Below are 13,774 nucleotides of genomic sequence, written 5' to 3' on the forward strand. Positions count from 1 at the left end.
CAGGGGGACCAGTGGCAGCACCTGGCCCGTCAGGTGCATCTCCCTTAGTGGTAGTAGCCCAGCCATCTGGGTCAAGTGCTCAGGCTATAAAAGCCAGAGCACAAACCTCCAAAGAGGTCAATATGGTGTCCAACACACCAAAAGTATTGTCACCGATAGGAGCATCTCCCCTAGAGGTAGTAGCCCAGCCTTCTGGGTTAAGTGCTCGAACTGTTGAAGTTCTAGCACAATCCTCCAAGGAAGCCAATGTGGCTTCCACCACCTTAAATGTATTGTCTCAGGCAGAATCTCTACCCGATTTGATGGAGATTGGAAAACAAGATCTTCCAAAGAGGAAAAGGTCCCCATCATCCTCACCTTCATCTAAGTCAGGTAAGTGCCCTACTGCTCATGATACTAAGGTTGACTCTTATAAAGATCCTAGAAAGAAAGAAAAGAAGAGTGGTGGCCTAGTAAAGCCTTCCATCTCCAGGCCTTACATGGCTTCATCTGAAAAGTCCCAAAAGACAAATGAGACAAAGAAAAATAATAACAAAAGATAATGTCTATCATCCAGTGGAATTGCAGAGGTCTAAGTACTAGCATTGAGCAAATAAAAATTTTAACCAGGGACTCAGACACGAAGGTAATTTGCCTACAGGAAACCAAGATCAGTGACAAACCATTTAATCCCGGACTCAATTATCATTTTTGTAGATCCCCTCCTTTGCAAGCTGCAAGAGCTCAAGGTGGTACAGGTTTTATTATTCACAAATCTGTAAAATTTGAAACAATCCCACTCAATACACCACTACAGGCATGTGCAGTTAGAACTCATATCGGGAAAAAAATTACTTTATGCTCGCTATATATTGAACCATCCTTAGAACTTTTCCTCTTAGATCATGCTGGTAATCCAAGAAGGCTTAGACTTTCTGACCTCCAAGACTTGATCAATCAGCTTCCTGCCCCTTTTATTTTAATGGGTGATTTTAATGCAAAGCATACTTTATGGGGTGGAAATGTGTGCGATAGATGGGGTAATCTTGTTGAAGAATTAATCGACAACAATGATGTAATACTAATGAATGATGGTTCTCCAACTAGGTATGATGTAGTCCACAACTCTACATCAGCCATTGATTTGTCAATCTGTTCCTCATCCATTCGATTGGACTACCTTTGGTCAGTAAATGAACACCTACATGGCAGTGACCATTGGCCAATAATGTTAAATTATGTCCATAATCTTCCTTCTCAGTGTCCACCAAAATGGAAGATAGATGAGGCAGACTGGGCAGCTTATGAAAACTGTTCACACACTGATAAAGAATATGATGAATTTACATCTCCAGTGCATGCCTATCAACATCTTGAAAATATTATTGATGATAATGCTAGCAAGTTTATACCTAAAACATGCGGTTTACCTCATCGCTCTGTAGTTCCTTGGTGGAGTAAAGAATGTGCCAACGCAAGAAAAGTGACCCGAACTTGTTTCAGAAGATACTTGAGGACAAACTATTTAGCAGATAGAATAGCATATCTCAGAGCCTGTGCCAAACAAAAAAGAATTTTTAAAAAAGCAAAGAGAGCATCTTGGAAGAAATATATATCTAATATTAATACCAAAACTCCTTCAAAGGAAATATGGGACAAGATTAGAAAACTTCAAGGTAAATTCGTCCCTAAGCCTCTACCAATATTAAGGGAAAATAATAGATATATATCTGACCCCAAAGATGTAGCAGAGGTTCTTGCTAAGCACTTTGCTTATGTATCAAGTGCTGACAACTATTCCCCAGCATTTCAACAAATTAGAGCATCAACATCTGTTGTTCCTCCTGCTTCTTCAAATACTGAAGCTTTTAACCTGCCTTTTAGTATGGAGGAGATGCAAAATGCTATCTCCAGCTCTTCTTTAACTGCCCCAGGTGAGGATGGCATCCGGTATGAAATGATATCACATCTTCCAGTGGATACCAAGGAATTTTTATTAGAAACCTTTAATGGTCTATGGGCTTCCCATACATCTCCTGATTCCTGGCATACTTCAATTGTAATTCCAGGCCACAAGTCTGGTAAAGACCCAGAACTGCCATCTAGTTATAGGCCCATATCCTTGACCAGTTGCATATGCAAACTATTTGAGAGAATGATCAACAACAGACTTGTGTGGTATCTAGAATCAAAAAATCTTTTATCTAACAGACAGTTTGGTTTTAGGAAGAACCGAAGTACTCTAGACCCTTTGCTGATGTTATCAAGGGAAATTTCAAATGCTTTTTCTAACCAAAACCAGGTGGTGGGTGTCTTTTTTGACCTCGAAAAGGCATATGACACCACATGGAGGGGTGGTATTTTAAAGCAATTGGCCTCGTGGGGTATAGGAGGACATATGTTCTCTTTTATTGAAGAATTTTTATCAAACCGCTCCATTAAAGTGAGAGTAGGGTCAGAACTATCTTCATCCTACATGCAAGAAGAAGGTGTCCCCCAAGGCAGCGTATTGAGTGTGACCTTGTTTGCTGTTGCAATTAATAGTCTCATTAGTCACATACCTCCTGGCATACAAGGATCACTATTTGTCGATGACTTTGCAATTTATTGTAGTGGATCATCTGCACTACAAGCATGCCAAAATCTTCAAATTGCAATAAATGCTGCTTCCGCATGGGCAAATTCTCGCGGATTCATGTTTTCTCCTCAGAAGACCAAAGCTATTCGCTTTACTCGTACTCGTAAAAGGGAAGAGATCCCCACCCTTTTCTTAAATGATTGTATTTTGCCATATGAGGATAGTGTCAAGTTTCTTGGAGTCATTTTCGACAAGAAAATGACATTTGGTCCCCATATAAATGACCTATCTATCAGGGTTAAGAAGTCACTGAACATTCTGAAAGTGATATCGCATTTTGATTGGGGTGCTGATAGAACAACTTTGCTTAGAATTTATACATCTTTGTGTCTGAGCAAGTTAGACTATGCATGCCAAATATATGGGTCAGCTACAAAGACTTTACTTGGAAAACTTGATATTGTTCACAATGCTGGGCTTCGCATCTGCACAGGTGCTTACAGAACATCTCCCATTGACAGTCTCTATGTTGATTCTGGCATACCTCCCCTTTCCATTCGCAGAGAGGAGTTGAGTTTGAGGTTTTTAGCTAGGTCCCTTGCTGTGAGAAACAATCCTAACTGTAAATATGTTAGGGCGCCTTTAGATCGGGCTCCTAACAGATCTAGAGTGCCTAAGCCTTTGGAAGTACAGCTGAAAAATGATGCTAGAGAAGTAGGCTTGTTAACAGCACAGATAGCAGAGGTAGGATATCCCAAGTCTCCTCCTTGGTGTAATCCACCTGTTAAAGTATGTTTTACGGCAGGAGGGAAAAATACCTTACCTAGTAGGGTTATGAAAAGTGAGTTTTTAAATCATGCTGCTCAACATCATGGGAAACATGTTTTTACAGATGGCTCCAAATCGGCTGCAGGAGTTGGAAGTGCAGCTGTGGTGGGGGATATTGTTATTAGAAGGAAACTCCCATACTCTTGTTCAATTTTTACTGCTGAGCTGTACGCAATAATTCTCGCAGTCCAACATATTTTTAAAAATGGCAACCAAAATAGTTTTTATACAATTTTTACGGATTCCAATAGTGTTTTACTCTCATTAAAACAAATTATGCCAGGCCATCATCTAGTACAAGAGGTGCAGGACTGGTTAGTACTTCTGCAATCTAGGAAGAGTATCAGTGTTCACTTCTGTTGGGTCCCTGCCCATGTTGGGGTGGATGGGAATGAACAAGTAGATAAGGCAGCAAAGGAAGCTTCAGGGCTAAGTAATCCATCCCCCTTGAGTATTCCTTACAAAGATCTTAAAAGTGAGATTCATCTTTACTGTAAAAATAAGTGGCAAGCTCGATGGTCTGAACTGACCACCAATACAAAATTGAAACAAATCCACCCATTGGTGGATAAATGGTCATCTTGTAATTCTACAAGTAGAAGGGATACCATTATTTTAACTAGGCTGCGTATTGGCCATACACATGCAACGCACAATTATTTAATGAAGAGTGGGGAAGGGAGACAGGCCCCTCTTTGTAATACCTGTCAAGTGACAATGGATGTTAAACATATTTTAGTCGATTGTCCTGTTTTTAATCTCCAGAGGAGGACACATTTACTCCAGGACAAACCGTTAAGAGATATACTGGGGGAAAACTGTAATACCCTGAACCTGAGAAAATTTATACAAAGTATTGGGTTATATTACGAGCTATAATTGATTTTATTAATTTATTTATTTATTTTACCCTTTTAATCCCTATTTATTTCACATCTAGATTTTATTGTATGAAAGTGTTACGTTTTGTATTAAAGGTTAAAATGATACTAAATGGTGTGAGTGTACAGATATGATTGAATGATTTTCGTTGTATAGCGCTGAATGGCCTTTGATGCCCCAGTGCTTGGCTTAATGCCTAAATCCCATATTCAATTCAATTCCTGGGTTCTCTGCATAGCTGACCTCAAACCTCTGCAGGTAAACCATGCTTCCTTGTGTTCCTAGTATTAAGTTAATACTGTCGCGTCCCCCATACCCTGACGAGGTGGTATTGGGAACGTCCTAGCCTAGAATTCCAGCTAAAGGACTTTAGATTGACTTCCTAGGACAAGTCACACTTCTTCCCTCCACACACAAGCTTATGTAGGCCGCACGTTTCTTGCTACTTGCGAGGTTCAGGGACACTTTTTCTCGAGTGCTGCTCACTCTGATTCTGAGTCCCTGGGTAAGCCAAAGCCAGTAAGGCTGGGGACTTTCCACCCTACCTAAGGGTAAGTCACCCTATGTAAATAGCATGGTTTGTATTTCAGTTACAGAACAAATGACAAATTCGGAGATAATTTGTATTTTTCCTAACCATACAAACCTTAGCTATTTACACATATTTGCCCGCCAGCCCTGTCCCCCAAGGCAAGTCCTATCTCTAAGTGAAGTGAAGCAGTTCACCGGTGTGTGAGGGGGGGGAGGGGTAGCTAGCTACCACTCCCCTACCCCCTTGTTAACTAGCGCGGGGGTAATACACCCTCGTTAAAATTCTAATGGCTCGTCATTTCAGCTACGCCGAAAGTAAACCCTATGTAAATAGCTAAGGTTTGTATGGTTAGGAAATATACAAATTATCTCCGAATTTGTCATATTTTCATAATAAAATAAATTTTTTAACATACTTACCTGCTGGTTATACTGTATAAGTTTTAATCCCACCCTCCTCCTTTCTAGAGACCAAGGGGAATGGAAGATCTGAAGTGGTTGGATTAGTTCGGCCTGTCTACCGCAGGAGCGCTAGTATACACCTGGCATATCTGCGAGATTTTGAATATTATTGCCGGGCGTCCAGGGACTTTAGCCATTCTTATATAACCAGCGGGTAAGTACAGTGATACCTCTACATACGATCTTAATTCGTTCCAGAAACGGCTTCATATGTTAAAACGATCGTATGTTGGAGCAAATACTCCCATAAGAATAAATGATAATTTATTTAATTCGTTTCTCAGCCTAAAAACCCATAATAAATCCTTAATAAATGGCTACACATAATTACACATGACATTAATACAATACCTGTATAATAAATACATTTGTTCCGTAACCGAAATACAAACCACGCTATTTACATTGGGTTTACCTTTTAGCGCAGCTGAAATGGCGAGCCATTAGAATTTAACGAGGGTGTATTACCCCCGCGCTAGTTAGCGGGGGGGTAGGGGAGTGGTAGCTAGCTACCCCTCCCCCCCCTCACACACCGATGAATGCTCACTTTCACTTTTGGCTCGGACTGTGACAGATGTCTCTGTCTTGGTCCTCTCTTAGCAGCCATTGTTTGTTTTGTCTTTACTTAATTGCTTACTTTTCTTTCAGCTTTGTGTGTGTGGTGTACGATATCTACGTGGTGTCCTCGGGCAGTTTGGCCACCACGGCGTATTTTTTGGGTGGCGATCGAGTTTGACTTCGGTCTTTCTCTCTCTCTTTCTCTTGAGGTCGTTCACCCTTTTACTACGTGTTACTACGCCCTTGTAGCTTCCTTTCTGTGTGGGGGGGTTGCTACGCCGTACGTTTGTCTCAATTAGTTTATGAATCTAATTGTAGTTGTTTTTTTTTTTCAGCTTGTAGAACGATTCCTTTCGGGGTTTTCGTTCTTTCTTTAGTGTTCATTCATTTTTAAATTACATAATTACATAGTTACATAATTATAATTGTTATAATTCTGTTTTGGTTACAGCTCAACTTCCGTGAGTGTAAGTGGTTGTGAGGGCACGTGCCTGTTGTGTAATTCTTGTTTCCTTTCCCTCGGGAATCATCTTCGGAGCCTTCCCGGGGGAATGAATGTGTACTAATGATTTTTGTTTTATTTTTTTACAGTTACCGATCTAGTTCGTTTCTGTAATATGGCAACGGTGTGAGCTGTCTTGTTGAGGCCTGGGGATTCGGCTGTTGCTGCCTCCCCCCTTGGATTTTCGTCAGGGGCGTGTCTCCTTCTACTGGAAGTACTCCCGTGACGACGGACAGCTCTCCAGTTCATTTTAGAACTCTCAGGAGGCTTGCCTCCTTGGGCGGGTAACTTTCCTTCCGAGGGAAGTTTTTCCTGTCCAGGCTTGAGTTTTTCCCCTTTTGGGGGGTTCTTCTCTTGCCTTTTTTTCGTGCGACTATGCTCTTGGTGTTGAGCGGTCACACCTGCAGTTTCGCTCAAGGGGCTGGGCAACTGCAGGAGCTCCTCTTCGGAGGATTGCTCCTTTTAGGTCACTGGCTGACCAGTCTCTTCTACGAAGTGTTTCTCTTTCGTTCGCGAGAGAGTACACTCATAATGACTCCTCTTCGGAGGATTCTTCTGCTGCTGTTGCTGTTGGCCTCCCTCGCCGTAAGGCCCACCGTCCGCCTCGTCGTAAGGGCCTCTCATCTCCCTATAAGGGTGCTAAGAGGCGCCTTTTTGAATCTCCGTTTGCAGCCTACAACTCCTTTTTCTTGATCTTCCGCCTTGGTGCAGATGGACAGCAGTCTGATCTCGTCTTCCGACGGGCAACGGTCTTCCCGACGGACAACGGTCTTCCGACGGACATCAGTCTCCCGGCGGACAGACAACGGTCTTCCGACGGACATCAGTCTACCGACGGACAACGATCCCTTCGGGGAAAAGGGTTGCCTCCCACGGGGGTTCTTCCCTTGCGTGTCAGGGTTCCCCTGCGCGCCCTTCTGCTGTGTTCTCTCCTGCTCCTGCTCAGTGTTAGCGCACAGGCGCTCTCCTGCTCATCAGCGCTCTCCTGTTCGTCAGCGCTCTCATGATGATCATCCCTGCTGTTCCTGTTGGTTCCTGTTACGCGCCCTGTGCGCCCACGTTCGCCCTCGCGATCTAGAACTTCGGTTCAGGTCTGGGTCAAGGACTCCTCCTCTATGCGCAGGCTTCCACGCGTTGCCTTCTGCTCGTCAGCGATCATCAGCTCGCCAGCGATCACCTGTCTCTCAGCGATCTCCGGATCGCCCGTGTGTGTTACAGCCGGCACGCCAACGTTCTCCAACACTTCTGAAGGAACATGGTTCGCCAGCTACTAGCTCACCTGCGCATGCTGCTCGCCATCGCGCGATCGCCCACCTGCGGATGCTGCTCGCCATCGCGCGATCGCCCACCTGCGGATGCTGCTCGCCATCGCGCGATCGCCCACCTGCGGATGCTGCTCGCCATCGCGCGATCGCCCACCTGCGGATGCTGCTCACCATCGCGCGATCGCTCACCTTCGTATGCTGCTCGCCATTGCGCGATCGCTCGCCATCGCTCGCCAACGCGTCGACATGCCACAACGCGCCATCGCCAACCTGCGCGTTAGCGCTCACCAGCTCACCACCGATCGCCTGTTGATCCATACCGCCAGCGGTCTTCCTCGCCATCACGCTAACGCTTGCGTTCGCCGCCTCGGACTCGCGCTCGCGCTCATTCACCTGCCCACCCTCGCGACCGCTCGCCTGCGCGCCCGCGCGACCGCTCGCCTGCGCGCCCGCGCGACCGCTCGCCATCGCGCGATCGCTCACCTTCGCATGCTGCTCGCCATTGCGCGATCGCTCGCCATCGCTCGCCAACGCGTCGACATGCCACAACGCGCCATCGCCAACCTGCGCGTTAGCGCTCACCAGCTCACCACCGATCGCCTGTTGATCCATACCGCCAGCGGTCTTCCTCGCCCACGCGGCAGCGCGTTTCCTCGCCATCACGCTAACGCTTGCGTTCGCCGCCTCGGACTCGCGCTCATTCACCTGCCCACCCGCGCGACTGCTCGCCCGCGCGACCGCTCGCCTGCGCGCCCGCGCGACCGCTCGCCTGCGCGCCCGCGCGATCATTCGCCTGCGCGCCCACACGCCCACGTGCCTGCACGTCTACGCTCATGGGCGTCCGCGCCCATGCTCTCCAATGTTCGCCCGTTCGCAAACCAACGGTATTCCGTCGCGCGGACGGACGGTGTTCCGTCGCGCGGACGGACGGTGTTCCGTCGCGCGGACGGACGGTGTTCCGTCGCATGAACCGACGGTGTTCCGTCGCGCGAACGGATGGTGTTCCATCGCTCGAACCTACAGTGTTTCTTCGCACAAACGTCGGCTTAATTCTTGCAGTATCCATTGCTCGTCTATGGGTTATCGCTCGCCGACCACCAGCTCTCGCCCTTCCTACCACGCTCGCCCTCCTTCTGCGCTCCTTCGCTCACCTTCGTTTGCGTTCCTGCGTGACTGCGCATGGGCGCTTCCACGTTCGCCCACGCGCAAATCTTTGAATTACCATCGCGCGAGCTCCAGGGCGATTGCGACCACGATTCCCATTGGGGTTTTCGCAGCATGGCCAGCCTGGCGAGTTCTTTTGGAGCGTATTTCCAGAACACGGCCTCACCCCGTAAACGCAGAGCATGGCACTTGCAAGAATTGGAAGAAACATCAGGGAGGTCTGAGCAACACTCCTCTTTCCAGAACCTGGGTTAGCCCTTCCCCGTCATTCCCTGGAAGGATTTTTGACGGGGGGGCTTTCCGTTCGAGATTTCTCCGTCGGACAAGGGGTGACTGCTTACCCCTTCCTCTGGGGGCTTACCAGGTCCTTTCCCTCCTTGGTTACGGCCCGAGGTTTGGTTCAAGGAAGCTACAGGAAGATCATGGGTACTTTCCTCCTCTCGAGCTCAGGCACCTTGGCCTTTCGTCGTTAAGTATATAACTTGCTGACAAGCTCGATGTTGTACCATCTGGACGCGCTGACTGAGGGCTTCCTTCAGGTGTCTCATCTGTGGAGGTCGACGACCTCAGACACCCTTCCATCCTTGAGAAGAGTTTGTTTGTGCCCAAGGACAGAGACTTAGACAGCGGCTGTGCGGAGGAAATCGACTTCCGTTTTCACTCCTCCAAGGCGCTTTCTTCCAGACACTCCAGGGCTCCAGCGCCCTTTTCTTTCAACCACGTCGGCCTAAGTTATCGGCTACGACAACTGGGACAAGGTGTCCAATTGCAGTTTCCTCCTGTCAGGAACAGATGGCACGGGAGGCTCCCCCGGGGGGGCATAGTCCTAAAAGGAGCGGCAGAGTTCACGAACTCTAGGATTGCAGGTTTCTCGCTGGGAGGATGCTTAAGGTTACTCATCCGGATGACAGCTTCCCGATGCCCATTCCCGCACAATCTCTGTGATCAGCCAAGGATATCGCGCCTGCCGTCTCTGTCAGCGAATTCAGTGTCTCTGAACCTCTATGCCATAGCATCGGCAAGAGTTGCCCGGTTGGGCAGAATGATCCATACCTTAGGCGAAGGTCCTCCATAGGATCATCGACGGCTTCACCCCCGGCCTCTTCAGTCGATCCTTTCTTGTAGGGAAGGATCTGAGAGGGGAGTTCCGTAGTCGACCTCTCAGCCCTGATCAAGTTTGGCGAACAAACTTCGGCCAGCGTAGAACAGCAGAATCGATCAGACTGGTAACGAGGCGACAGGACTCCTTAAACCCTTGTTCGGAAGGACGGGTACTTTCAGTTTCTATTCCATCCATCTTCCAGGGAGCTCGTGGAATTCAGCCTAGACTGCAAGTATTCCTGCTTATGATGCAGTGTGGCTATCCCGCCGTGGCATAACAGTTTTTTCCCCAGAGAACTCTCCCTGCTTTCCTCATGGCCGCTCAGGTGCAGGCTTCCGCCTCCTCTGCTTTTTGGAGGGCTGGTCAACTCCGGTAGGCTCGGGTTCGACCTTCTTCAGCGCCGGGATAAGCTTCCGGATGCTTACCATGAATGTGGGTTCATGGTACTTTGCTTGGAGCCTTCTCTTCTTCTGCCTCAACATCTGGAGTATCTGGCCATGATATTGAGTCAACAGCCTTACCACGTTGGAAACCCCGCTTCTCGTCCGTCCGGCAAGGTTAAGCAACGTCGGTTCTGGTCGGTACTTGGATGGGTGACCATCTGGGGACGCCAGATTCTGTTGCCACATCCTCCGAGCCTTCCTTTCAGTTGACTGTGGCAAGACTGAGGAGAGTCGCAGTACCTGTTCTCAGTCAAGCAGAGCTTTCAGCTTTTCCCATGGCGCAGACTACTCAAACAACCACACTGCGACATCTCTCCCGAACCGAGGCGTCGCTTCGGCTTCATGCCTGGAGACACTACGCCGCCTCCTCAAGAAGAGACAACCCGTTACAGTTGCGGTACGGAGGTCGCGTCATCTGCGATAGTCATCCGCAGGGGTCTTCCAGGCAAAGTGAAGAGTCTTCGGTGGTTGGTGCCGTGGGAGATATACCTCTTCCCTTGAGGCCTCTTCTCCAGCAATAACGGTCTTATTGCCTTTCGGCGGGAGGAAACTCCTTTCCGCTCTTGGAAATGAAGCCTGTCGCTCAGCCTTGCCCTGACCTTCAGGCTTATAGGAATAACTTTTCCTGCCCGCTGGATCTTTCCTCGCTCATGCGAAGCTACGATCGTCCCTGCCCTAGTCGGAGGAAGACCTCCAACTTGGAGCATGGCTCGGACTTTTAGTCCTTTAAGAGATCTTCTCAAGACCCTTTACGACAGTCCTCGGATTGTATTCCGCCTTGGGTCTCCTGCTCACTCTGGCTACGGCCAGTGTGTAAGCAATCTTCTTGGTCTCGTACGACTCCGCCCTTTCTAAGGAAGAGGGGAAGGCAACATTCAGGTTCGCTCCTGAGTTGTTGGCTAGACTCAGAATCGGGGGGTCCTGGCCCTTCGGTCCAATTCCTTCAAGATTTTGAGTCTCCATTCTGTATCTGATGTCCCAAGACCTTCTCTTTCTTGCCAGTAAAGGAATCGAGAGGTTAGCTTTGGGAACAGCTGCAGTTTGTCCTCAGTTGCAGCCGATTTGGGAGCACAAGGAGGACATGGGGGAGAGTCACCAGTATACCTCTTCAGCCTGGACTCAAGGACATTCATCTCGACCTGTCTCCAGACCCTCCCCCGTCACGTCGCCCTACAGCACGATGTTGGATACATCGCAACGTCCCTCGCCTTCGAGTAATACTACTCTGTGACGCAGGCGCTACAAGCTGGAGTCTGGAAGCGTCTAATGACCTTCGCAGCCCGCTTCCTGCAGGGCGTGACCCACAGGAGTCTCGATACGTTTTCTATCGCTCTGTGGTGGCTACACAACAGCTGGTCTAACCTCAGGCTCCTTTTTGGACAGGTAGCAGAAGGTTGAGGACATTGTTATCAGGTTTTAGTCTGCATGAACGAAAGAAGTATGTCTGGCCCTTATTTCTTTCATCATCATCCCCTCTACGGGGAAGCAGCATCTTGGTCTCTGCATAGCTGACCTCGAACCTCTGCAGGTAAACCATGCTTCCTTGTGTTCCGAGTATTGAGTCAATACTGTCGCGTCCCCCATACCCTGACGAGGTGGTATTGGGAACGTCCTAACCCAGAGTTCCTTCTGGAACTCCAGGTCAACTGCCTAGGACGGGTCACACTTCTTCCTTCACGCACAAGCTTATGTAGGCCACACGGTTCCTTGCGGAGCAAGGAACTTGTGAGGTGCAGGGACTCCTTTTCTCGAGTGCGACTCACTCGGATTCTGAGTCCCCGGGTAAAGCCAAAGCCAGTATGGCTGGGTACTTTCCACCCTACCTAATGGGTAAGTCACCCAATGTAAATAGCGTGGTTTGTATTTCGGTTACGGAACAAATGACAAATTCGAAGATAATTTGTATTTTTCCTAACCATACAAACCTTAGCTATTTACACATATTTGCCCGCCAGCCCTGTTCCCCAAGACAAGTCCTACCTCTAAGTGAAAGTGAGCATTCATCGGTGTGTGAGGGGGGGGAGGGGTAGCTAGCTACCACTCCCCTACCCCCCCGCTAACTAGCGGGGGGGTAATACACCCTCGTTAAATTCTAATGGCTCGCCATTTCAGCTGCGCTAAAAGGTAAACCCAATGTAAATAGCTAAGGTTTGTATGGTTAGGAAAAATACAAATTATCTTCGAATTTGTCATATAAGAAACCCAAAAAAAGAATAATAATAATGAAATAGTAAATAAAAAACTGATTGTAATGTAACACTTTACCTTAGCGACAGGCCAGCGCAGTTGTAGGGACTTCTACGCAGGAGACGGAAGATCATCGAGGAGGTAGGGACGGTGACTTTGTACGATAACGTGTATGGTAACTTACACTAACTTACACTACTACGTGAACTTTAACTTAACTTAGCTTATTTTTTTTTTTCATTTTTATAATTTTATATTTTTTTTTTTTTACATTTTTTCTTTTCTTATTTTTAATTTTCATCACTTTCACTAGATTTGGTTTTCCTTTTCTTTGCTTCACTTTCTTTCTTTTCATCATGATCACTAGACCGTTTTAAAGATTTTTTAAAGAAACTATCGAGTGAAAGTTGCTTTGCACGGCTTTTGAGGATTTTTGTAAAATGTGTTAAGCAAACATCGAACTGCGCAACAACACGGCAAACCTAAAGTTTCTGTGGGTGATGCTTGTCGATGAAATCAACAACGTGTTGATGATATGCCAACATCTGTTTTATTTCCGCTGTACCTAAGATTTCGCCTACCTCCTCGATCTCCTCCGTCTCACTCAACTGCGCTTGGAACTCATCATGCTGCATGGCTTGCAGCTCCTTGAGTTCCTCGGTGTTGAGTTCTTCGTGATGCTCATCGACGAGTTCGGTGATGTCATCTTCATCCACCTCCAGACCCATGGACTTGCCAAGGGATACAATATCTTCGACGTCTTCCTCGGCGGCAAGCACAGGTTCATTCTCGGGGCTAAAACCTTCAAAATCTCTGGGAGCAACAGCATCAGGCCAAAGCTTCTTCCAAGCAGAATTCAGGGTCCGACGAGTTATTCCCTCCCAAGGCTGATCAATGATCTTTAAGCAGTGCACGATATTTGTCGATAATATCATCTTCGAGTCCGGCGGGGTGAGCGGGTGCATTGTCCAAACAAAGCAAGCACTTCAAAGGCAAATTTCTCTCCTGAAGATACTTCTTGACAGCAGGGCCGAAAACTACGGTTACCCATTTCACAAAGATATGCCTAGTAACCCAAGCCTTAGAATTAGAATGCCATAGAACATGCAGCAGGTCTTTATTAATTCTATGTGCTTTAAATGCCCTTGGGTTTTCGGAATGATAAACCAATAACGGCTTTATTTTGCAGTCCCCGCTGGCGTTGGCACAAAGCGCAAGAGTCAACCGATCCTTCATTGGCTTATGTCCAGGCATTTTCTTTTCTTCGGCGGTAATGTACGTTCGACTAGGCAT

At 47.5% G+C, this 13,774-nt stretch overlaps 1 protein-coding gene across 4 annotated transcripts in view; it reads left to right on the plus strand.

Annotated features, from left to right (window-relative positions):
• LOC137619702 (zinc finger protein ZFP2-like) overlaps positions 1 to 13,774 on the plus strand; it is a 216,539-nt gene that overhangs the window by 69,491 nt on the left and 133,274 nt on the right. Inside the window, exon 1 of one of the 4 annotated variants that reach the window (XM_068349984.1) lies at positions 5,269 to 5,414. The exons of the other annotated variants lie outside the window; for them this stretch is intronic. The gene's annotated coding sequence lies outside the window, so the exon portion shown is untranslated. Of the gene's footprint in view, positions 1 to 5,268; positions 5,415 to 13,774 lie in introns of those variants that run through there. 4 annotated transcript variants of the gene reach the window in all.

This window comes from Palaemon carinicauda, chromosome 26 (genome assembly GCF_036898095.1).
Source record: "Palaemon carinicauda isolate YSFRI2023 chromosome 26, ASM3689809v2, whole genome shotgun sequence".
NCBI classification, from domain to species: Eukaryota; Metazoa; Arthropoda; class Malacostraca; order Decapoda; family Palaemonidae; genus Palaemon; species Palaemon carinicauda.